The 10,000-nt window shown below is 60.1% G+C and overlaps 2 non-coding genes and 1 pseudogene across 2 annotated transcripts in view; all 3 read left to right on the top strand.

Annotated features, from left to right (window-relative positions):
* The first annotated feature begins 4,632 nt into the window (after positions 1-4,632).
* On the top strand, positions 4,633-7,003 carry LOC145273469 (small subunit ribosomal RNA; annotated as a pseudogene).
* A 398-nt stretch (positions 7,004-7,401) lies between these two features.
* Positions 7,402-7,559, top strand: LOC145273153 (5.8S ribosomal RNA). Its single transcript, XR_013866184.1, has one exon. It is a non-coding gene; the product is annotated as a 5.8S ribosomal RNA (ribosomal RNA).
* A 593-nt stretch (positions 7,560-8,152) lies between these two features.
* Positions 8,153-10,000, top strand: part of LOC145273203 (large subunit ribosomal RNA) — a 5,725-nt gene continuing 3,877 nt past the window's right edge. Inside the window, exon 1 of the ribosomal RNA XR_013866232.1 lies at positions 8,153-10,000. This exon is cut by the window's right edge and continues 3,877 nt beyond it. This is a non-coding gene — a ribosomal RNA (large subunit ribosomal RNA).

Here is a 10,000-nt window from a genome sequence, read left to right as displayed (position 1 = left end):
GCGGGTTGCATGTGTGCCCGGGACAGCACCCCCATCCAACTAAGGGGTGTCCCCCGGGGGCCAGGGGGACCTCGTCCAGGTCGGCCGGGCGCTTCCAGACGCCTACCGACACCGGTCAGGTCGGCGAGGCTCCCGGCGGCCCCGAGCGGGACCACAGGTTGCGGAAGGCGTCCAAGTGAGCGGCGGCGACGCCAGGAGGCCCCCGGGGTCGACTCCGCGGCCCCCGGGTCGGTGTGCGGGCCTCCAGAGCTCGATAAAGTAGTGGTGTCGCTAGCGGTCGAGAAGGCACTTTTCGACGCCTACTGCCACCCCCACATGGCGGTAGGCGCAAAACTGGAAAATCGCCGACCAGAAATGTCGCTTCGTATAATCGACGTTTTTTTTGACCACCATTTTCAGGTGTCGGAGGTGGGTCTGGACGAATACCAACACCATTTCTGGGGTTTCACAACCGCCCGGCTTCTCCGACATATGTTGGAAAGGAGTAGCGATCGAGCGAAGGGGGCTGTCGGTAGGCGGCCGCGGGTTGCATGTGTGCCCGGGACAGCACCCCCATCCAACTAAGGGGTGTCCCCCGGGGGCCAGGGGGACCTCGTCCAGGTCGGCCGGGCGCTTCCAGACGCCTACCGACACCGGTCAGGTCGGCGAGGCTCCCGGCGGCCCCGAGCGGGACCACAGGTTGCGGAAGGCGTCCAAGTGAGCGGCGGCGACGCCAGGAGGCCCCCGGGGTCGACTCCGCGGCCCCCGGGTCGGTGTGCGGGCCTCCAGAGCTCGATAAAGTAGTGGTGTCGCTAGCGGTCGAGAAGGCACTTTTCGACGCCTACTGCCACCCCCACATGGCGGTAGGCGCAAAACTGGAAAATCGCCGACCAGAAATGTCGCTTCGTATAATCGACGTTTTTTTTGACCACCATTTTCAGGTGTCGGAGGTGGGTCTGGACGAATACCAACACCATTTCTGGGGTTTCACAACCGCCCGGCTTCTCCGACATATGTTGGAAAGGAGTAGCGATCGAGCGAAGGGGGCTGTCGGTAGGCGGCCGCGGGTTGCATGTGTGCCCGGGACAGCACCCCCATCCAACTAAGGGGTGTCCCCCGGGGGCCAGGGGGACCTCGTCCAGGTCGGCCGGGCGCTTCCAGACGCCTACCGACACCGGTCAGGTCGGCGAGGCTCCCGGCGGCCCCGAGCGGGACCACAGGTTGCGGAAGGCGTCCAAGTGAGCGGCGGCGACGCCAGGAGGCCCCCGGGGTCGACTCCGCGGCCCCCGGGTCGGTGTGCGGGCCTCCAGAGCTCGATAAAGTAGTGGTGTCGCTAGCGGTCGAGAAGGCACTTTTCGACGCCTACTGCCACCCCCACATGGCGGTAGGCGCAAAACTGGAAAATCGCCGACCAGAAATGTCGCTTCGTATAATCGACGTTTTTTTTGACCACCATTTTCAGGTGTCGGAGGTGGGTCTGGACGAATACCAACACCATTTCTGGGGTTTCACAACCGCCCGGCTTCTCCGACATATGTTGGAAAGGAGTAGCGATCGAGCGAAGGGGGCTGTCGGTAGGCGGCCGCGGGTTGCATGTGTGCCCGGGACAGCACCCCCATCCAACTAAGGGGTGTCCCCCGGGGGCCAGGGGGACCTCGTCCAGGTCGGCCGGGCGCTTCCAGACGCCTACCGACACCGGTCAGGTCGGCGAGGCTCCCGGCGGCCCCGAGCGGGACCACAGGTTGCGGAAGGCGTCCAAGTGAGCGGCGGCGACGCCAGGAGGCCCCCGGGGTCGACTCCGCGGCCCCCGGGTCGGTGTGCGGGCCTCCAGAGCTCGATAAAGTAGTGGTGTCGCTAGCGGTCGAGAAGGCACTTTTCGACGCCTACTGCCACCCCCACATGGCGGTAGGTGTAAAATCGGAATAGACCGGACCAGGAATGTCGAGGGGGAAAAAAATGACAAAGTCCTGGTGTGCCTAGGCGTCGAGAAGGCACTTTGCGACGCCTACCGACATCCCCATGTGGCAGTAGGCGTAAAACTGGAAAATCGCCGACCAGAAATGTCGCTTCGTATAATCGACGTTTTTTTTGACCACCATTTTCAGGTGTCGGAGGTGGGTCTGGACGAATACCAACACCATTTCTGGGGTTTTCCAGTTTGAAAGTTTTATAAAACATGTTCGGTAGGAAGCACACTTTGGTGTGTCGGTTCGTCGGAGCAGCGACTCTTTGCCTCGTGGTGGTCCGGAACGTCTCTACGGGCTTGTCGCAAAGGCGTCAGAAAGTGGCATCTCCGCCGCCTAGGGCTGTCACCGTTATCGCTGTCGCCGCGCTCCAACTTGTTTTGATCCGCCGCCTTCGTTCCTGCCAACCGTGCGCCCGCTCATCGTCGTTAGGTTATAATACGTGGTACGTGTGTGTGCTTCTCCGTGGACCTAGGGCTGCTCGACGTGTCGAACGATATGTTGGAACAACTAACGGCTCCTTTTCCTGGTTCCATAGTCGTCGTGGTACCCGCGTCGTCAGCCATATCTATGTCCACCATGTTTAGCCGATACGTTTGCTGCAGCTTCTGCTTCCGCCTCAGCGTTCGCCGCTCTCAGCCGCCGCTGTTGTTGCTGCCGTTCTGCCATTCAACCACTACCTGCGAATCTTTCGATGATCGGCCGAACGACCCATCGCTGTGCGACCGATAAATCCTCCGGATTAGGGAGAAACGCCGCCGCTCTCTGCCGCCGTCGAACGGAAAAACGTACATTGTAACGAACGAACGAACGAACGAACGAATTAACGAACGAGCGAACAAACAAACAAAAATAGCCGCGGGGGATGCACTATGTAGATCCTGATCCCCTTGTAACCATACGTACGTTGTTCGATGCTCTCCCGTCCTGGAAGTCGCCGCAGCAAACAGGAGGATGAGCAGCAGCAGGCGCCGCCGCCGTAACCGCCGCCTGCCTGCCGCCTCCTACTCCTGTCAGCGTCCGATCTCACAGCCGTGTGAACGTTCGCTGACACCCGATTTCTTTCCGTCTGGCAAAACCTTGGACGTCCCGCTCGCGGTACACGTGCTGCAGCGACTTCTCGTCCGACAACGCATAAGCGTCGACGTCTGCCGCCGCATCTTCTGATACGTGGACGGTGATAGCGCTAGTCCCTTCTTGCGCCACCTCCACCTTTGTTAGCGCCAAAGAAGATCGATCGAGCAGTCGTGGTCGCAGTCGATTAACCCGTTTTCACCGTCCGCAGTTCCCAAGCCGCCGATCAAGTCGTTGCTCTTCTTGTTCGTTCTTCCCATACCGTCGATTTGCACGGCTGCCGGATGAGCCATCCTCTGTCCGGCGAAGCGCTCACGTCAGTGATCGATACTTGCACCGACAGTCCTCCCGCTCGCGACTCGGTGCTCGAATCGGACTCGTTCGTTTTTATCTCGATGCGATTGTGAAAAGGGGGACCGGTCGTCAATGTCGTGTGTGTCGACGATGTTGTTCGCCCGGTCCGCCGCGTTGTTGTCGTTTTTTTTTTTTTTTTTTTTTTCCCCTAACGTTCGCCGTCGCACGGACGAAAGGGTGAGAAAAAAAAAAAAAAGCTCGAAAAAGCCGCCCAAAAAAATCGGACCGAGGAGCCGCTTGCGAGAACGCGCCATGTGCACGTTGTCTCTCCTCGGTTTTCCGAGCACGAACACGACGCCGGTCGGTCGGTCGGTCGACGAAGGCGACGACGAAGGTGACGGGAAAATTTACGCCGCCGCTGCCCTGGTCCAGCTCCTCCCCGATGACGGCTGTGATGTTGACGTTGACGTTGGCGACGACGACGACGACGACGGAGACGACGACGACGACGAGACGGCATCGATGGCGACCACGATGACGACGACCTCGACGAGTTCAGTCTGCACCTTGACCTCCGATGTCCGTGTGCACTGCCGTCGTGCTGTTTGTCGTTTGTCGTATGTATCGCTGTCAAGGGTGCCGTTGTCGTTGTTGTTGTCGACGTTGTTGCTTGCTCTCTCGTCTCGGTCGGTTGGTACGTTGATGACGACGACGACGACGAAGACGACGACGACGACGACGAGACGGCATCGATGGCGACCACGATGACGACGACCTCGACGATTCCAGTCTGCACCTTGACCTCCGATGTCCGTGTGCACTGCCGTCGTGCTGTTTGTCGTTTGTCGTATGTATCGCTGTCAAGGGTGCCGTTGTCGATGTTGTTGTTGTCGACGCTGTCGTCTGTTCTCTCTTCTCGGCCGGCTGTGACGTGGACGTTGACGACGACGACGACGAGACGGAATCGATGGCGACCACGATGACGACGACCTCGGCGAGTTCAGTCTGCACCTTGACCCTCGATGTCCGTGTGCACTGCCGTCGTGCTGCTTGTCGTTTGTCGTATGTATCGCTGTCAAGGGTGCCGTTGTCGTTGTTGTTGTCGACGTTGGTCGCTTTCGTTCTTTGAGTCTCGGTCTCGGTCCAAGTCAGGGGAGAAACAAAAAAGAGGCCATCAGCGCGGGCAGCGCGCTTCTTCTGACGGCGAACCCCCTCGAAAAATAAATAAACACGTGCCCGTCGTTGTAGTTGTCTGTCTTATGTCGGTCGGTCGGTCGGTCGGTCTGTCGTTCTGTCGAAACAAAGTCCCAAATTCCAACGATACCTGGTTGATCCTGCCAGTAGTCATATGCTTGTCTCAAAGCTTAAGCCATGCAAGTGTAAGTTCACGCCACGCATTAGAACGGGCGAAACCGCGAATGGCTCAGGAACCGGACCTAATCCTCGGGACCGTATTCCTCCTCGGAGGCGATGGATAACTGTGGCAATTCTAGAGCTAATACATGTGACACAGGCCGCGATCGGTCGGCGCGCCGTCGTCGCCACGCCTCGCGCGCTGGCACCCGCGTCGGCCGTTCCGGGTCGCGGCGCTACATATTAGACTGAGACCGATGCGCGTCATTCCGTCCTCCCGTCGTCGGCGTTCCCGCTCGCGGGTCCGTTCGGTGGCGGGGCTCATAGGGCGGCGCGCTCCGCTTTGGTGACTCTGGATAACTCACTGGTCGATCGCACGAGCTTTCACGCCCGGCGACGGGTCTCTCGAGGGTCCGCCCTATCAACTGTCGACGGTCGGTTAAGTGCCTACCGTGGTTACTACGGGTAACGGGGAATCGGGGTTCGATTCCGGAGAGGGAGCATGCGAAACGGCTACCACATCCAAGGAAGGCAGCAGGCGCGCAAATTACCCACTCCCGGCACGGGGAGGTAGTGACGAAAAATAACGACGCGGGACTCTGTCGAGGCCCCGCGATCGGAATGAGTACACTTCAAATCCGTTAACGAGGACCAACCGGAGGGCAAGTCTGGTGCCAGCAGCCGCGGTAATTCCAGCTCCGGTAGCGTATATTAAAGTTGTTGCGGTTAAAAAGCTCGTAGTCCGAACTCGGGTTCGTGGTCGCGCAAGCGGCCCCGGGGCGGCGGCGCCATCGTCCGTCGTTGACTTTGGTCGTCCGTTCGCATTCCCGGCCCTTTCCGCCGGTGTCAACCGCTAGCATACCCGCCACGCGGTCCTGCCGGCGAGGTGGACGAGGAGGTCGTGATCGGGATCCGGGAAAAAAAAAACAAGTGGTCGTCGGTTCGGTTCCGGGAGTAGTCTAACGGGGGGGTGCTACGTGTGTGTGTTTGGGTGCGTTCATTCGCATCCCCGCACTCTGACCCCCGCGCTTCTCTCCCTCTCCCTTTCCGCGCGTTCCTCTTTTTTTTTGAACCCCCCGGTCCGCTCCGAGTCCCTGCTTCGTGTCTTGTCTGCGCGCGTGTTGCGGTCGGCGGTTTCTCCTCCAAGGGTGCTCTTAACCGAGTGTCCGCGGCGGCCGGTACGTTCACTTTGAAAAAATTAGAGTGCTCAGAGCGGGCTGTTCAAGCTTGCATACGATAAGCATGGAATGATGGAAGAGGGCCTCGTCTACGTCTGTCGGTCTCCGTCTACGGCGAGGCAATGATCGAAGGGAGCGGTCGGGGCCACTCGTATTGCGACGTTAGAGGTGAAATTCTTGGATCGTCGCAAGACGAACTGCAGCGATGGCGTGTGGCAAGCACGTTTTCCTCGATCAAGAGCGAAAGTCGGAGGTTCGAAGACGATCAGATACCGTCGTAGTTCCGACCGTAAACGATGCCGACCGGCGATCCGCCGGCGTTCGCTTCCATGACCCGGCGGGTAGCCTGCGGGAAACCAGAGTTCGGTTCCGGGGGGAGTATGGTTGCAAAGCTGAAACTTAAAGGAATTGACGGAAGGGCACCACCAGGAGTGGAGCCTGCGGCTTAATTTGACTCAACACGGGAAAACTCACCCGGTCCGGACACCGGTAGGATTGACAGATCGATAGCTCTTTCTCGATTCGGTGGGTGGTGGTGCATGGCCGTTCTTAGTTGGTGGAGCGATCCGTCTGGTTGATTCCGATAACGAACGAGACTCCGGCCTGCTAACTAGTGCGCCGATGTCAGTGATTTTTACGGCGGGCTCGGCGTCCTCCGTGGCGCTCGGGTCCGGGTCGGTTTTCTCACGCACTTCTTAGAGGGACGGGTGGCAGAAAGCCACACGAGGCGGAGCGATAACAGGTCTGTGATGCCCTTAGATGTCCGGGGCCGCACGCGCGCTACACTGGAGGTATCAGCGGGGACTTCGCCCCGGCCCGAGAGGGTTGGGAAACCTCTGAACCACCTCCCGTGATAGGGATCGGGGCCTGTAACCAACCCCGTGAACGAGGAATTCCCGGTAGGCGCGGGTCAACAGCCCGCGTCGATCACGTCCCTGCCCTTTGTACACACCGCCCGTCGCTACTACCGATCGAACGGTCCGGTGAGGTCCTCGGATCTGGCCGACGACGCCGCCGGGCAGTGCGCGACGTGTCCGTCACGACACTCGTGCATCTACGCCTCGGCGTTCGATGCCTGGAGAAGACGACCGAACCCGATCGTTTAGAGGAAGTAAAAGTCGTAACAAGGTTTCCGTAGGTGAACCTGCGGAAGGATCATTACCGTTTTCCCGTTCGAGACTGGTTTGTTGTTTTCCGGCCTACCTCCTCTGTCTGTCGGCGTCAACGCCTCGAATGCGCGCAAACAAACCTATAAAAGGCGGAGCGAGAGATAGATTTGTGGTGACGCGGAGGTTTTTAAAGCCCCAGCTCTTCTTGCTTGCTTCCGCGTCTTACCACCTGTTTGTTTTTTCGCCCACCGCAAGTGATGGCCGCTTCTTCTTTGCCTTGTCGCCGCTTTATCGTTTTTTTTGTTTTTTTGCAGCCGCTGTGCCACCGCCGCTAGCTAAAAAAACAAACTACTCGCGACATTGCAATGCCGTCACGCCTCCTCGCACAGACCTCCTCGCACACTACTAAATCTATATAAACAAAAACTAATATAAAAAAACCAAGTGCTGAACCCTGGACGGGGGATCACTCGGCTCGTCCGTCGATGAAGAGCGCGGCCAGCCGCGATAACTGATGCGAATTGCAGGACTCAGTGAACATCGACACCTCGAACGCACATTGCGGCCCCGAGATCCCTTGTCTCGGGGCCACGTCCGGTCGAGAGGCGGAACGTTACATGTCTTTCTCCGTTAACGAAACGACATCTTGCCGTCCCCGTGCCCGCCCGGTCCTCGGCACGGTGGTAACCGGGACGTCGCAGGAGCGAGTGACGAGGGGGAAGAAAAATAAAAAAAGAATTGACTCCTTTCAATGTCTTTTTTTTTTTTAAAACCCTCTCCGGCCTCCTCCTTCGTCTCCCGCTGGCAGACCGCGGAGTCTTTTCCCTTTTCGACCGCGTGAAGAAACACTGTGGAGGAGGAGCAGGAGGAGTCTGTCCGAAAGCAGCCGAAGGGAGACCAAAAAAAAAGTACCGACCTAACCGACTGCCGACGTAAGCGCCGCCTGCTCGTCTCGCTCTCTGCCTCATGAAGGTGTCTCTCAGCGACGCCTCGAGCAGCGCGACGAGCACGGCCGTCGCACCGTAAAAAGGTGGCCGCGTCGTAGGCAACGCAACGTCGGATGGGGAGGACCCACGCTTTTTTTTAATTGTTGGCTTCTTCATTTTCGGTCGGACGGGCGCTATATCGGCCAGCCGTCGTCACACGGAGGGTACCGATCGAGATTCCTCTCCTCCAAACACCACACTCTACTAAAAACCGCCGCCCTCGGCTCGGACGAGACGACCCGCTGAACTTAAGCATATCGCTAAGCGGAGGAAAAGAAACCAACCGGGATTCCCTTAGTAACGGCGAGTGAACCGGGAGAAGCCCAACGCCGAATCCCGTCGCAAGTTAAAGGCTTCGGGACGTGTGGCGCATGGGTCGAAGGCAGCCGTTCGTTTTCGTCTCGCATAGTTCGGAGTTCCCTCGATCGGGGCCGCCCGCGGCGGGTGCCAGGCCCATTCGGTGCGGACGGCGAGCGACGGCCTTCGATCCGAGAGTCGGGTTGCTTGGGAACGCAGCCCAAATCGGGTGGTAAGCTCCATCCAAGGCTAAATACCGGGACGAGTCCGATAGTCGACAAGTACCGTGAGGGAAAGTTGAAAAGAACTTTGGAGAGAGAGTTCAAGAGAACGTGAAACCGCCCAGGGGTAAACGGGTGGGACCGCTCACCGCGATCGCGGGGGGACTCAGTCCGGTGCTGCCTAGGCTCGAGCCCAAACTCGATGTGTGTTCTTGAAAGAGAGGCCGTCGCGGCACAGGTCGTCGTTCGTCGTGTCCGCGGGGGACTCGTTCCCCGCGGTTCCAGCTTTTGTGCCCGCGTCGCCGACGAAGGAGACGGGCCGCGTGGATAGCGGGAAGGGAAACGTGGTGACGACCGCGGCGTCGGTAGGTGGCTGCGTCGGTTGGCTGCGACGGAGGGGACTCGTCCTCTCGATCGCTGCTGCCGCCGGGCCCTAACCCGCCGCATCCGTCGCCGCCGCTTCTTCTTTCCTCCTGCTCCCTCCGCGCGCGACTCCGCTGCACCCGTCCCCTTCATCATCGCTCGGCGTAATCATGGCGCGGGCGCTTCGGCGCGACCTCCGCGCGGCCGGCACCGGACGCACTTCCCCTCCGGTCCGTCGTCGCGACCCGTTCCCGGCGTGCAGGTCGAACACGCGGGTTTTTTTCCGTAGGCGGCAGGCGTTTCATCACCCTGAAAACCCCCGTCTTCCCACCTTGTGAAGTCGGGGGCCACCGGCCGTCGGGCCCGCGAACGTAACTGCCCCTTTCTGCCGGGAACGGAGGAAATCTGACACGATCCGTTACACGTGGCGAGCCGGTCCGTTTTGATCCCGCCGGAAGTCGCGTGCGGGCGACGCACTCTGTGTGTCGCTCCTTAGGCGCCCCACCGTCTCGGGCGCGTGCGCGATGAGAGGCGGGATAGGACTGGCGCGGCCTCGCCGTCACGCACCTCGCCGACGTTTCGGGTTCTTGTCGGGGGCAACCCCGCCCGCGCCCGTTTCCGTTTCCGGAGAGGTCGCTCGGCGACGCTTTTTTACTCGAGCCGCCCGCCACCCCGGGTCAGCGACGTGCATCGGCAACCCACCCGACCCGTCTTGAAACACGGACCGAGGAGTCCTGGCCGTTCGCGAGTCGTAGGGGCCACCTCTGACTAACCCCGAAGGCGAAGCGAAAGCGAGAGAGCGTGTAGGAGGGCGTCGATCGGGAGAGGTGTCGTGGCAAAGTCGTCCGGGGGTCGTCGGGGGGTGTCGTCGGTCTCGTGCCGTCGTCTTCTCCTCGCCTCACCCGCCTCCGAGCCGTGCCCGATCCCGCCGGCGCGGCGTTTTCGGCCTTCCGCCGTCGCTGCTGCGGTGCCCGCAACTTTTCCTTTTTTCTCTCTTCCCGAGAGAGATAGGAGAGGGAAGGCTCGTGGCTGACGTGCGGTTGTTTTTCCCTCCTCCCCGAGAGGGGACCGGCGCATCATCCAAAAAGGGGAATTGCCGGGCGCCAGCTTCCATATCCTCCTTCCGCCCATCGGTGAGATCCCGCGGCTTGAACTAGTCCTATTTTGTCGTCGAGTTTAGGC

This window comes from Euprymna scolopes, unplaced genomic scaffold (genome assembly GCF_053919585.1).
Source record: "Euprymna scolopes isolate OS-2025 unplaced genomic scaffold, ASM5391958v1 sca1, whole genome shotgun sequence".
NCBI classification, from domain to species: domain Eukaryota; kingdom Metazoa; phylum Mollusca; class Cephalopoda; order Sepiida; family Sepiolidae; genus Euprymna; species Euprymna scolopes.
This window is presented reverse-complemented; position numbering and strand designations above follow the sequence as displayed.